Genomic DNA, 14,930 nt, shown 5'->3' on the forward strand with positions numbered 1-14,930 from the left:
TACTTAGTGGGAATTTTACCTAACATTTTTTTTAAAAGAAGTTATCAACAGATTCTGAATAATTATTTCTTCTTTAAAATATCTGTTGTGGTTTTTTTTTTTTTCCCTTACTGTATGGAAAGAAGCCCCTCTCTCCTGTATGTTGAAGGAAACCTTTCCACATCATGACTGGTATTTATGCCTAAAAGTCCTGTCTCTAAAGCATCCTGGTCAAATAAAAGGGACCTAGGCCACATGTTCTTAATTCACTTTATAACACTTTAAAAACTGAAGCGTAGACAATTCTAGAATGTAGGACATTCTGTTCTACAGACTCTTCAAAAAAGTCAATAATGTAAAAAATAATCTAAAGAAGGCACTGGACTGTTCTAGGTTAAAAGATGTAAAAGCAACACAGACACATGCTGTGCATGAAGTTTCATTAGACACAGGAATTTTTTAAAGGCTAAACAATAAATTGTTTGGGGGACAGTTGGGAAACTGTGACTACATTTTCCACTAGGGAATTATCATTCATTTTTTGGTGAACGAAATATGAGTATTTATTATATTGTTCTTTCAACTTTATTGTAGGTTTAAAAACTTCAAAACAAAAAAGAAAAACTTCAAAAAAGAACCTTTCAAAACTTCAAAAACTTCAAAAAACTTCCCTGGAAGTCCAGTGGTTAAAACTCCCTGCTCCCAATGCAGAGCGCACAGCTTTGATCCCTGGTCAGTGAACTAGGATCCTGCATGTCATGCTGCTGCTGCTGCTGCTAAGTCACTTCAGTCGTGTCCGACTCTGGGCAACCCCATAGACGGCAGCCCACCAGGCTCCCCCGTCCATGAGATTTTCTAGACAAGAGTACTGGAGTGGGGTACTATTACCTTCTCTGCATGCCATGAGGTGCAGCCAAAAGTTCAGTTCAGTTCAGTTATTCAGTCATGTCCAACTCTTTGCGACCCCAAGAACTGCAGCACGCCAGGCTTCCCTGTCCATCACCGACTCTTGGTGCTTACTCAAACTGATGTCCCTCAGGTCGGTGATGCCATCCAACCATCTCATTCTCTGTCAACCCCTTCTCCTCCCACCTTCAATCTTTCCCAGCATCAGGGTCTTTTCCAAGGAGTCAGTTCTTCGCATCAGGTGACCAAAGTATTGGAGTTTCAGCTTGAACATCAGTCCTTCCGACAAATATTCAGGACTGATTTCCTTTAGGATGAACTGGTTGGATCTCCTCACAATCCAAGGGATTCTCAAGAGTCTTCTTCAACACAACTGTTCATAAGCATCAATTTTTGACGCTCAGCTTTCTTTATAGTCCAGCTGTCACATCCATACATGACTACGGGAAAAACCATAGTCTTGACTAGACAGACCTTTGTTGGCAAAGTAATGTCTCTGCTTTTTAATATGCTATCTAGGTTGGTCATAGCTTTTCTTCCAAGGAGCAAATGTCTTTTAATTTCACGGCTGCAGTCACCACCTGCGGTGATTTTGGAACCCCAAAATTTAAAGTCTGTCACTGTTTCCATTGTTTCCCCATCTATTTGCCATGAAGTGATGGGACCAGTTGCCATAATCTTAGTTTTCTGAATGTTGAGCTTTAAGCCAACTTTTTCACTCTCCTCTTTCATTTTCATCAGAAAACTCTTTAGTTCTTCTTCACTTTCTGCCATAAGGGTGGTGTCATCTGCATATCTGAGGTTATTTATATTTCTCCCAGCAATCTTGATTGCAGCTTGTGCTTCATCCAGCCCAGCGTTTCTCATGATGTACTCTGCATATAAGCTGAATAAGCAGGGTAACAATATATAGCCTTGACATACTCCTTTCCCGATTTGGAACCAGTCTGTTGTTCTATGTCCAGTTCTAACTATTGCTTCATGACCTGCATACAGATTTCTCAGGAGATAGGTCAGGTGGTCCGGTATTTCCATCTCTTGAAGCCAAAAATTAAAAAATAAAATAAAAACTTAAAAATAAAAATTTGAGGAGATGGGAACCCAAGAAGGAGGGCGTGAGTGTTCCTCAAGAAATTAAAAACAGGACTACCGTGTGTGTGTGCTCAGTCTCTCAGTTGTGTCCAGCTCTTTGTGACCCCAGGGACTGTAGCCCGCCAGGCTCCTCCGTCCATGGGATTCTCCAGGCAAGAACACTGGAGTGGGCTGCATGCCCTCCTGCAGGGGATCTTCCCAACCCAGTGATCGAACCCACATCTCTTATGTCTCCTGCATTGGCAGGTGGGTTCTTTAGCAGTAGTGCCACCTGGGACACCCCCACAAATGCCGAGGTACCCCATAGACACAGAGTCAATTATAGTGAATATTCTCTATTTCAATGTTTTTTACTCGAAATGTGTAAATATTGTCACAGGCACTATTTCTTGCTCCCATTCAGAGAACAGCTCTTTGACAAATGACTTCTTAAGAAAATAGAAAAACTTGTGTAAAGTAGCCTCTATATTATTCTTTTGAATATTGGCTAAATATCTAAATACTGTGAAACCTAAGTTTTCTCAATATCTTCAGTTTCAGTTGACAATATAAATTTATCCAATATATCTAAAATCTATCCAAAAAATAGAAGCTCCATGAAAATATTCTTTCCACAAGTCAAGATATTCAAAACCTCAACTGTAAATTTCAGAAATATATCTGCCCATACTATTTGAGTCCTTCATAGTGTCTTCAATTTCTCTTTGGTTTTGTAGGAATGAATTTCAGTGTCTTCCATGTTACAGGAGTTTTTAAAATAAACTTCCTCTTTTATAGTAATTTTAGACTTACCAGAAATCGCAAGGGAGGTCCACAGAGTTCCTGTATACTCTTTACCTGTTTCCTCTACTGTTAACATCTCACGTATCTGTGGTCTATTAGTTACAACTGTGGTATATTAGTAACTGCATTACTATCTTCATTCAGGGTGCTATAACAAAGGACCATTGACTGGGGACTTTAACATCAAACATTATGTCTCATATTTCTGAAAGCTGAAGTCAGAGATCAGGGCCCAGCATGGTTGCGTTCTGGTGAGAACCCTCTTCTGGGTTGCAGAGGGCTGACTTCTTATATCCTCATGTGGTGGAAAGAAAGCTAGCTAGCTATCTGATCTCTTCTCTAATAAGGGCACTAACGCCATTCATGAGGGCTCCATCCTCCTGACCTAATCACTTCCCAAAGTCTCCACCCCAAATACCATCACATTGGGATCAGTATTTGAACATATGAATCGGAGGGGGGAGACATAAGCATTTAATCATAACAATTACCGTAAACTAAATGCCATCCTTTATTGAGATTTCATTCATTTTCCCTATGTCCTTTTTCTGCTCCAGGGTGTTACTAGAATTACATTAGATTACTATATTACATTTAGTTGTCATGTCTCCCAGCCACTTCTAGTCTATGAGTTTCTCAGTCTGTCTTTGTTTTTAATGACCTTGACAGTCTAGAAGTCCTGGTAAGATATTTTTTTAAATATCCCTCAATTTTCATTTGCTAGATGTTTTTCTTATGAGAACCCTGGGATTATGGGTTCTAAGGAAGAATGTCACAGATGTGAAGTGCCTCTCCCATCACATAGTAGCAGAGGGCACATGACATCAGCATGACATCACTAATTAGGTTAATCCTGATCACTTTCTTAAGGTAGGTCAGCTAGATTTCTCTACTATAAAGTTATTTTTGTTTGTTTTTACATTTTATTCTTTGGAAGCAAGTCACTAAGTCCAGTCTATACTCAAGGAGGAAAGAATTAAGCTCCAATTCCTAGGGAGGCAGCCTGTTATTTACATACAATATTTGGTCCTCTGTAAGGAAGATTGTGTTCCTTTCCCCAATCTGTTTATTCTTTAAAAATATGTGGGTTACCCCGATGGCTCAGCAGTAAAGAATCTGCCTGCCAATACAGGAGACAGAGGAGATGCAAGTTCGATCCCTGATGCAGGAAGATCCTCTAGAAAAGGAAACGGCAAACCACTCCAGTATTCTTGCCTGGGAAATTCCATGGACATTGGAGCTTGGTGGGCTATAGTCCATGAGGTCACAAAGAGTTAGATATGACTGAACATTCGCACACAAAAAAAATGTGTGTGTTGGGGGTGGGGGATGTAAAATCAACTGTAAACCTAGAATCAATCTATTTGTCCATGTAGTAACAAAAACATCAGCTGTGAAAGCATGTATTGAGTTGCAATTATTCAAAAGAAAGCCTGCACCCAGCTCCCAGATTCTGGTTTCTAAGTAACATTCTCCAAACTATCAATATATTTATAAATATAGAAAAAATATATATATATATATATAATGTAGACAAGACTTTTAAAGAGCATTACTATGAAAGGAAGAAGATAAGTATTAGCTTGATGTGATCAAAGCAAAGGTTTGAATTGCTGTTTTAAAATAGGAAATGGGAGATGGTAACGATAACCCTGAATGTGAGACAGCAAGAGAGACACAGATGTACAGAACAGACTTTTTGACTCTGTGGGAGAGGGAGAGGGTGGGATGACTTGGGAGAATGGCATTGAAACATGTATAATATCATATAAGAAACGAATCGCCAGTTGAGGTTCGATGCAGGATACAGGATGCTTGGGGCTGGTGTACTGGGATAACCCAGAGGGATGGTATGGGGAGGCAAGAGGGAGGGGGATTCAGGAGTGGGAACTTATGTACACCCGTGGCAGATTCATGTTGATGTATGGCAAAACCAATACAGTATTATAAAGTAAAAAAATAAAAATAAAATAGGAAATGGAAAATAAGCACACATAAATTTCAATTAGAAAGAATAAACAGAGAAGGAACATTTGATGGTGCCAGGAAGACAAGGAAAACTGATGGATTCAAGCCTCCATTGAGGTAGAAGGGCATGAGGCCCAGGGTATGTGGAAGAATGAGGCTCAGAGAACAGAAGGGAAGCAATGCCATTAGGACAAGAGGTTCAAATGTCAGGATAGCTGCAAGAAGTCGAAAGAGGCAATTCCTGATCTTTTCTATTTTCTCTGTGAACTAGGAGATGCTTGCAGGAAAGAACTGAAAGAATTGAGAAAGCTACCAGGGAGAATGTGAGTCAACTAATAATTGAAAAAAAGACCACTGGGCAATGTGAGGGCCCATTTGCTGGGGAAAGCCTGTGTTCGTACGGAGTGGAGACAGTCAGGGTAGGCTGCTCATCCCAGGAAATGCTCAGACTCTAAACATGGGGCAAGTAGAGAGCTGGATTGATCTCAGCATGGGGTTCCTTCAAGTGGGTCCTGTATTGTTCAAGGTAAAGATTAAGCAGCTATGACAAAAAGACCCCAACACACAATGGCTCACATAAAATACAAATTTATTTCTTTTGCAGCTGTCTACTGAAAAAAATGCACAATGTGAGAGTTGTGAGTCAAATTTTATTTGGGGCAAAATGAGAACTATAGCCTGGGAGGCAGCATTTCAGATAGCTCTGAGAAACGGCCCCAAAAAGGTAGGGGGGGAAGGTCAGTATATATGAGATTGTGGTGAGGGGGGAGTACACGCAATCAAGAACACATTCTTTCAGAAGATAACTGCTAGTCTCATGAAGGTTGCTGCTAGTCATCAAGAGCAAACATCACGTGAAAGGTTTTAGTGCTTTTCTAGATAAGAGGAGATGCAAAAATTCGACTCATAAAATCTTCCTCTGAAAATATCTAACAGTCTGAAGGTCTGTTCTGCCAGTTTTTCCCAGAACACAGAATGCCTCACTCCTGGTCTCTACTCTGAATTCCTTTCAGGATGTGTTGAAGGCCAGCAATGGCAGCAGCTTGTGAGTTACTTCTTCTAGAGGTAGATGGCGAATGTCAACCTTTAGTGTGACATACCTCATAATCACAGGTCCGAGAGGCTCTGGCCCATGAGTTTAGGTTGGGCATAGGTTCCCCCCATCCTGTCCTCATCTGTGCAGTCTAAGTCAGTTACCTGGCTCATCAGTATTCTAACTCATCGGAAAGGGAGGAGAGGAAGTCTAGAGCAAGGAATTTTCTTTTTAAAAAGGTGACATCTGCAAATATCCCTTTCACTCACATTCACTGGTGAGAACTTAGTCCTCTGGCTACCCTTGCCATGGGATGCTAGAGAATATAGAAGAGGAGAGGGATTGGGAGGAGGGTGGGTCTGCATTCTCACAAGGGGATCAAAGAAGGACAAAGAGGTTACTGTAGGAAGGGGTTGCAGGATGGACCCTGGAGCCTGGGCTGAATCAAGGATTAAAGAGAAGAACTCAAGAGTCTGCGGTCTTGGAGAGAATACAGCCTTTGCACTAACAGTGAAAAGTGAAAAACAGTGAAGAGTTTCAGATTTCAGAAGTGCAGACTTCAGGGTGATAATTAGTTCTGGGATAAGGCCCGGAAAGCATGTGACCAATGTGGAGTGAAGGTAAAGCTTATTAAAGGGCACTGTGGAAATATTCATTATTGACCCTTCCAGGTGTTGTCTAACTATAGGTCTATATCAATGTCATGAACTAGAGTTAGAAATTAAAATTTTTACTATAGCCTCTTTTTCAATTAGCAAAATTTCTTCTAAACCTTGGGGTTGACCTCTTGCAGGTCCTAAAGCTTGAATGCATAGAGATTTAGGGATCCCACATTTCTGTGTACCCTGACTTCTTCAGTTGGCACTTAGTTGCCACTGCCACCAAGTGGCCAGTGCTGAGAACTGCCTCTGGTTCTAGACTCAAGTGTCAGCAAGGCCTTTGCCTTTCCAAGACACAACCTTCTATCTGGGGAGGTCCATCAACTCTCTAAGGTAAAATTCGTGTGACAGCTTCCCAGTGAAATGTGCAATACATAAATCCATCAAGTGAGAAATTATATAAAAGGGGCAGCCTGATAGGTGATCTTTTCAAACACATTCACATTTTTCTCTTGGACAATTTTAAATGGAAAAAGTAATTTTCAGAATAATGGTATGCCCATGAAAAAAGAAACTCCAAAACAGTGAAAAACAGAAAAAGAGTATTTGATGATACCATCTTCATAGACAGACCTAAGTGCTCAAATCCTTGCAAACTTCTCACTATGGATGGACACTGAAACATGGCAGATGGCATGGATATACATGGGTGAAACATTAGGAGTATAGTCTGCTCACATAACTTTCTCCTTTTTCCTATATAATGAAGCTATTTTTACTCCATACATAAGGATATTGTGTACCTTTGAAATACCCATTTGGAAGACAGATGAAATTAGAACTGAAAAGCATACAATAAAGCACTGGGTCCTCTCCAACATCTCAACTTTATTGTGTCTTTTCAAATAAAACTAGCTAAAAATCAAACACTGGAAGCCAAATAGCTTCCTTCATTTATTCAACAACTTCAAAAATTATTTATTGAGCCCTCACTATGGGCCAAGTAAGTGCTTACCATTTCCTGAGTGATGGAGATTCAGTAATGAACAAAAGAGGCTCAAATCCCTTCCTTCATAGACATTACATTCCAGTGGTCTGCAGTAGATATTATTACCCGTGGATCATAGGTAAAGAAACTGAAACCCAGAAATATAACAAGTAATTGACATCACGTTTTAGGCACAAATCTGTCCTACAACAAAACTTGCTCTTGTTATTTTTACACTACAAGCAAGGAGTTGTAATTTCTGTCCCAATTGTAAGTCCTGCAAAATCTGCCATAATGATTGTTACAGAGGCTTTCTGACACATGTGATATCCTTTGCACTTAAAGGATCTCTTTAAACTTACCAGATGAGAGTCAGACTTAGCTCAGTGCCTCCATTTTCCTCCGTGACTGTCTCTTTACTGCAATATATTCAAACTAGTCTAGGTGTGTGTCTGTCCCCTTCACTGGGTTGTGAGCTCTTTATGGCAGGAGCAATGTCTTACTTATCTCTGGGTCCAACAACTCCAGCCACTGGTAAGAGTAAGAACCAGTGGTGTAGAATTGACAAAGACCAGCATTTTTGAAGCATCCATTGACTAGAAGCCCTGGCCACCTCACCTTCATTGCTATATTCCAACAGATTCTTGATAAATTCTTGTTGACCTGAACTTATTTGGCTTTAGTTTGCAAAAAGGGGGTGAAGTTGTTAAAGGAAAGAGAGACAGACTAAGAAGCTCAGCCTTGAAAGTAGATGTATTTTATTTCTTCCAGGAGTATAATACTTCCAAATAGACTGAAGGAAGTGAAGTATTTCCACTTGATAAAATACTTTCCTATATTTAATCATATTTATTTACCTTGTAAAGTGGGTAGGGCAAGTTTTATTGTCCCCATTTTATCCACAGTGAGGTTGAGACTCAGAAACATTAAATGACTTTCCACAAAGCACACAACTTGTAAAAAACATCCTTAGACTTGATTCCAATTCATACCTAGATTCACGTATAGAACTGCCTTCCTTATCACGCTGCTCCTATAATTTTTTTGAAGATTATATTTATTAAGACTGGTTTTAGATGCTCCTCTAAACTTTAATATCAATTCTTCTATAAACATGTTTTGTAATCTGGAAATTGTCAAGTACCTTATGACATTTTTACTGTACAGTAGAGTTATTTTTGCTCAGTATACAAGGATACAGTGTACCTCTGAAATAAGAAGAGATGAAATCTGCCAGGATTGAGAAGATAGTAAACCAGTGAGTTTTCTTCAGTCTCTGCTTTGGCTTTCAAGTGACTCTTTACTAAAAGTGGAATAAATTAAGCCACTTTTTGAGTATCTGTATCATGGGGTCGCAACGAGTAGGACACGACTTAGCAACTGAACAACAACAACATTCCAAATTGAAGGACATTTATAAATTACTAAAATAATAAGTTGAAAATATAATGCTGGAAATAGAAAAATATGATCTTTAAATATTTCATAAATTCTCTGAGAAATGAACTCACTATAGCTTACTGCAATGAAATTGAGAATTCTGTTCTTCCTAAGAACAGAATCGTGAACAACCTGAGCTTGGAGAGGCGCTACTCAGTGGAGTACATGCAAAATGATAGCTCCAGTTGTCTCCCAAAGCCTGGAGGGAGAGACTTGTTCCTGCTGCTGTTGGACTTACTGGGCTGGACCCCTTTGCAAAGAATTCTTTTGGGTATGCAGACTGCTAACTACCATTGAGCGCATGTCTGCTAGTATATTTTTGACTAGCTATAAGTTTGCACATTTATGATTCATAGCAGTAACATTTATGTTGTGACTTGTGTTAAGAAGACACACCCAAATGATTGCCTTGCATACATGAGATAGTTTTTCCCTACCTTCTTCTCCACTCACCCTCCAAATCCACTAACCAGCACTGCCAAGTCTAATCAGAGCCCTCCCTCAAGGTTTGCCATGCTTTCTTCTGTGCTCTCAAAGAATGTGTGTGTGTGTGTGTGTGTGTGTGTGTGTGTGTGTGTGTGTGTGTGTTTGTAAAGCTCATTTGAGGGGGAAATGAAATGATAAATGATAAAACCTTAGAATTCTGAGCTACTGCTCCCAAGGAAGGTAGTAATGGTGCCCCATAGGAAGTATCATGGTACCCACCACATGTCTGCTTTGTTTCCAGTTTATACCTAATTTTGAAGACAAAGGGAATCAACCATAACCTTGCCATTCCTTCTCCAAAGAATAAGTAGAACACATGGGTGGCTGCCCCAGGGGCTCACAGAGCTGGCATTAGACACTATTAATAATCACACTGAGACAAAATCATCAATGAAACTGTCCCAGGCAAACTAAGATATATAGTTACCTGAGTTGTAAGCACCATGTACTTCTCAGAGCATTTTAGAAGGCTTTTATCCCTACAAACACTGAAGTTAGTAAAACTTTAGCAAGTGAATTAGCTGAAACTGAAAACAAGATCCTAGCATTTCTATCTCAGAGGCACTATAGACATATCAGAGGGTTACTGAACGGGGGCAACAGGAGAAATATCAACTGGATTAAACCAGTCAATTTACCTAAATTTGCTACATCAAAGTTTTTCACAAATTCTTGAGGATAGAGTTAGATATTAACATCTATCTTCTTCTAACTTATACATGGATTATTATGTACAATTATGCTCAGGATAACTGGTTAGTACACAGTATGTAGTTCTCATTCCAAAAACTAAAGGTGGTGGTCAACAGTGAGTCCTTGTGGTTGTCATTCTTGAAATCCAAACAAAAGCACCTTTTGGTTTTTCAAAGAATGAAAGTTAGGCTATGTTCTCTGCCTTACTAACCTGTCAAAACCCTGGTCCTTCAAAGGAACATACCTATTGAAGTAGACTTCCTTCAAGAATACTGAATGTACATGTTTTACTTCTATCTGGAAATGCATTTATCGTACCTCCATTTCATGCTATATTGCAATTATTTATTTATTTTCTTCATAATATTGCAAATATCTCACCTTGTTGACAGGGATGACATCTTGTCCATCTTTGTTCCCCCAATGCTTGGAATAATTACTGGTGTGTAGCAGGTGGGTTTGCTTTTTGGTTGGTTGACTGGCTGCTTGGTTAATTTTCAAGTTAGTTGTTTAGCTAGTTTGACTGGTTTCCCAAGAAAAGAAAATTAATTAGCTCATTACAACCCTCTTTAAGCAGAAAACTATAACTTCTTCAAGGTGAAAAGTTACAATTTTACCATATGCTATCTTCAAGAGTATTTGTCAAGGCTTGGCAACTGCACTCAAAACATGATTGAGAGATTATTGAGCAGAATATTGTCAATACTGTCAAGTTCGTCACCTGTCTTTCTACCCTCATTACTTTCTTCAAGTCTCTGAGCACTTTGTCAAATGTAAATGGATGTCTTTAAACATGCTCCTAAAAATACCCTCTAAATGCCACTGAAAAAAGCTTTACTAACACTTTAACAGATAAAAACTTATCATAAACTAACCAGCTATGTGCAAATATAATGTAATGAAGTTCACCTAAGGAAAGGAAAAGTCAACTGATTTTTCATGTTAAAACATTCTAGATCATAATGATTCACAGTTGCTAAAACAGCATACATGATAATCTATGATTATTCTTCAAAAACTTGGGAGAAAAAAGTATAAATTGTTGCACTGACCTCATTGCTAATGGTTAGTTTTTGACATAAGCCCCTGTGAGTGTTTGAAATGAATGCATATGCCAAGGCCCCTTAAAGAATATAAAAGATACCAACAACTCATAGTCACTCAAAATAAACTAAAAGAGAGTTGTGTCCTGGAACCACTGTGTCTTCTTTGGTGCTCGGCATTGTGATGAAGCTTGGAAAACAGCTCTACTGTGTGTGTTCCGTCCATCTTTCTCAAAACTGAGGAGAAAGTAATGAGTATTTCTGGTTGCTCATTTTTGGTTTTGGCACCAACATGGTTTCTGAATGAACTTAATAGTAATTTTAATACCAAATATTAGATATCTGATGTTTAAGGCGGGGGAACCCATGAAAGTAATTAAAGTTGATCAATTTAATTCATTGGTCATTTATTTTTAAATAAATGTTTTTATACTGATTGTGAAATCATTCTGAAATAAGGCTGGCATCAGCAGTGGAAAATAGTTTTTAATCATTTAGAAACTGGGAGCCATATAATACAAGTCACTGAGGTGAAATTCAGCAGCCATGAGAAGGCAAATAGGGACTTATTAATAAGTAAAGTTTAGGGGCTTAGACCTGGAGGAGTCGTGATGTGTAGGAAACCATTATAACACCGCTCGGGCAGTGCTCTCTGGCTGCTGCTGCCACCGCCGCCCTTGCCTATGGTGCACATTAAAGATCCAAAACCATGACTGACTCCAAGTACTTCACAACCAATAGAGAGGGAGAAATCTTTGAATTAAAGGCTGAACTCAACAATGAAAAGAAAGAAAAGAGGAAGGAGGCTGTGAAGAAAGTGATTGCTGCTATGACTGTGGGGAAAGATGTTAGCTCTCTCTTTCCAGATGTCGTGAACTATATGCAGATAGACAACCTGGAACTGAAGAAGCTTGTGTATCTCTACTTTATGAACTACGCCAAGAGTCAGCCAGATATGGCCATCATGAATGTCAACAGCTTTGTGAAGGACTGTGAAGATCCAAATCCTCTGATTCAAGCCTTGGTAGTCAGAACCATGTGGTGCATCCAGGTGGACAAGACTACAGAATATCTCTGTAAGCCCCTCCGCAAGTGCTTAAAGGATGATGATCCCTACGTCCAGAAGACAGCAGCAGTCTGTGTGGCAAAACTCCATAATATCAATGCCCAGATGATGGAAGATCAGGAATTTCTGGATTCTCTGCGGGATCACATAGCTGATTCAAATCCAATGGTGGTAGCTAATGCTATAGCAGCATTATCTGAAATCAGTGAATCTCACCTCAACATCAACTTACTCGATCTATGTCCACAGAACATTAATAAGCTACTGACAGCCCTGAATGAGTGCACTGAATGGGTCCAGATTTTCATCTTGGACTGCCTGTCTAATTACAACCCTAAAGATGACTGGGAGGCTCAGAACATCTGTGAGCGGGTAACTCCCTGGTTATCTCATGCCAACTCAGCAGTGGTGCTTTCAGCAGTAAAAGTCCTAATGAAATTTCTAGAGTTGCTACCCGAGGACTCTGACTACTACAATACGCTGCTGAAGAAGTTGGCCCCTCCACTTGTCACTTGGCTGTCTGGGGAGCCAGAGGTGCAATACGCCTGAGGAACATCAACGTAATTGTCCAGAAAAGGCCTGAAATCTTGAAGCAGGAAATAAAAGTTTTCTTTGTGAAGTACAATGATCCCATCTACGTGAAACTAGAGAAATTGGACATCGTGATTCCAAGCCAACATTACTCAGGTTCTGGCTGAACTGATAGAATATGCCACAGAGGTGGATGTTGATTTTGTGTGCAAAGCTGTGCAAGCCATTGGATGATGTGCCATCAAGGTGGAGCAATCTGCAGAGCGCTGTGTGAGCACGTTGCTTGATCTCATCCAAACCAAAGTAAATCATGTGGTCCAAGAGGCGATTGTTGGCATCAGGGACATCTTCCACAAATACCCCCAACAAATATGAAAGTATCATTGCCACACTGTGTGAGATCTTAGATTCACTGGATGAGCCAGACGCTTGAGAAGCTATGATTTGGATTGTGGGAGAATGTGCTGAAAGAATTGACAATGCAGATGAGTTACTAGAGAGCTTCCTGGAGGGTTTTCATGAGGAAAGCACCCAAGTGCAGCTCCCTCTGCTCACTGCCATAGTGAAGCTGTTTCTCAAGAAACCATCAGAAACACAGGAGCTGGTAAGCAGGTCTTGAATTTGGCAACACAGGATTCTGATAATCCTGACCTTCGAGACCAGGGCTATATTTATTGGTGCCTTCTCTCAACTGATCCTGTCACCGCTAAAGAAGTAGTCTTGTCTGAAAAGCCACTGATTTCTGAGGAGACAGAGCTTATTGAGCCAGCTCTATTGGAGGAGCTAATCTGCCACACTGTCTTTGGCCGCAGTGTACCATAAGCCGCCCAATGCTTTTGTGGAAGGAAGTCATGGAATCCATCGCAAACACACCAATACATCACGGGAGCACTGATGCGGGTGACAGCCCTGTTGGCGTCACTGCCACTAACCCAGGACAGCCTCAGGTTATCCCCTCCCAGGGTGACCCTCTGGGGGATCTTTTAAACCTTGACCTTGGTCCCCCAGTCAATGTGCCACAGGTATCATCCATGCAGATGGGAGCAGTGGATCTCTTGGGAGGAGGACTAGATAGTCTGGTGGGACAGCCCTTCATCCCATCATCAGTGCCTGCAACCTTTGCTCCTTCCCCTACTGCTGCTGTGGTCAGCAGTGGTCTGAATGACCCATTTGAACTTTCCACAGGGATAGGCATGGCGCCTGGTGGATATGTGCCTCCTAAGGCTGCGTGGCTGCCTGCGGTAAAGGCTAAAGGCCTGGAGATTTCAGGAACATTTACTCACCCCCAAGGGCACATCTGTATGGAACTTCATCAACAAAGCTCTGCAGCACATGACAGAGTCTGCAATTCAGTTTAACGAGAATAGCTTTGGTGTCATCCCCAGTACTCCTCTGGCCATCCATACACCACTGACACCAAACCAGAGCATTGATGTCTCCCTGCCTCTCAACACCTTGGGCCCAGTCATGAAGAGGGAGCCTTTGAACAACCAGCAGGTGGCTGTGAAAAACAATATTGATGTCATCTACTTCAGCTGCCTCATCCCACTCAATGTGCTTTTTGCACAAGATGGCAAAATGGAGCGCCAGGTCTTCCTTGCAACATGGAAGGATATTCCATTGAAAATGAACTTCAGTTTCAGATTAAGAAATGCCATTTAAATGTTGACACTGTTCCCAGCAAGTTGCGAAACAACGTTTATACTATTGCCAAGAGGAATGTAGAAGGGCAGGACATGTTGTACCAACCCCTGAAGCTCACTAATGGCATTTGGATTTTGGCCGAGCTACGTACCCAGCCAGGAAACCCCAATTACACACTTGCTGAAGTGGAGACCTCCCGAGGTCTCCCAGTACATCTATCAGGTCTACAACAGCATTTTGAAAAACTAATAGACTGGTCCGGTGCCCTCCGGCTACCCTATGATCGGTGCAGGCCAAGAACTCTTAACTGGAAGAAATTGTTATTGCCATGTAGAATCTGAACCCGAACACACTGAGGCCACCCGCCAAGGTAGTGACTAGTTTAACCTGCGCTAACGCTGGGGCACTGCCTGTTGGATAGTTTTAGCTTCCTGTGAACATCTGTAACCACTGCTTCAGTCATTTCCCACCTCGTGCCACCTGCTGCTATCTGTCCTTACTTGTCGGCTTCTCCATGCTGTGCTTACAGTGGCTGGCAGTTTTGAGTGTACTTTGATATTCTGTAATCAAGAGTTCATTTCAAAAGCAGAAAAAGACAAAAAAAAAATTCTAAAGCAAGGAAAAGTGTCACTGAAAGGTAAACTGCACTTTATTGTTTTATATTTTTGTACATATGAGA

General features: G+C 40.7%; 1 pseudogene across 1 annotated transcript; it reads left to right on the plus strand.

Annotated features, from left to right (window-relative positions):
• LOC102185655 lies at positions 11,620-14,500 on the plus strand (annotated as a pseudogene). Its single transcript, XR_001296078.2, has one exon. The product of XR_001296078.2 is annotated as an AP-2 complex subunit beta pseudogene (transcript).

Source organism: Capra hircus, chromosome 9 (assembly GCF_001704415.2).
Source record: "Capra hircus breed San Clemente chromosome 9, ASM170441v1, whole genome shotgun sequence".
Taxonomy (NCBI): domain Eukaryota; kingdom Metazoa; phylum Chordata; class Mammalia; order Artiodactyla; family Bovidae; genus Capra; species Capra hircus.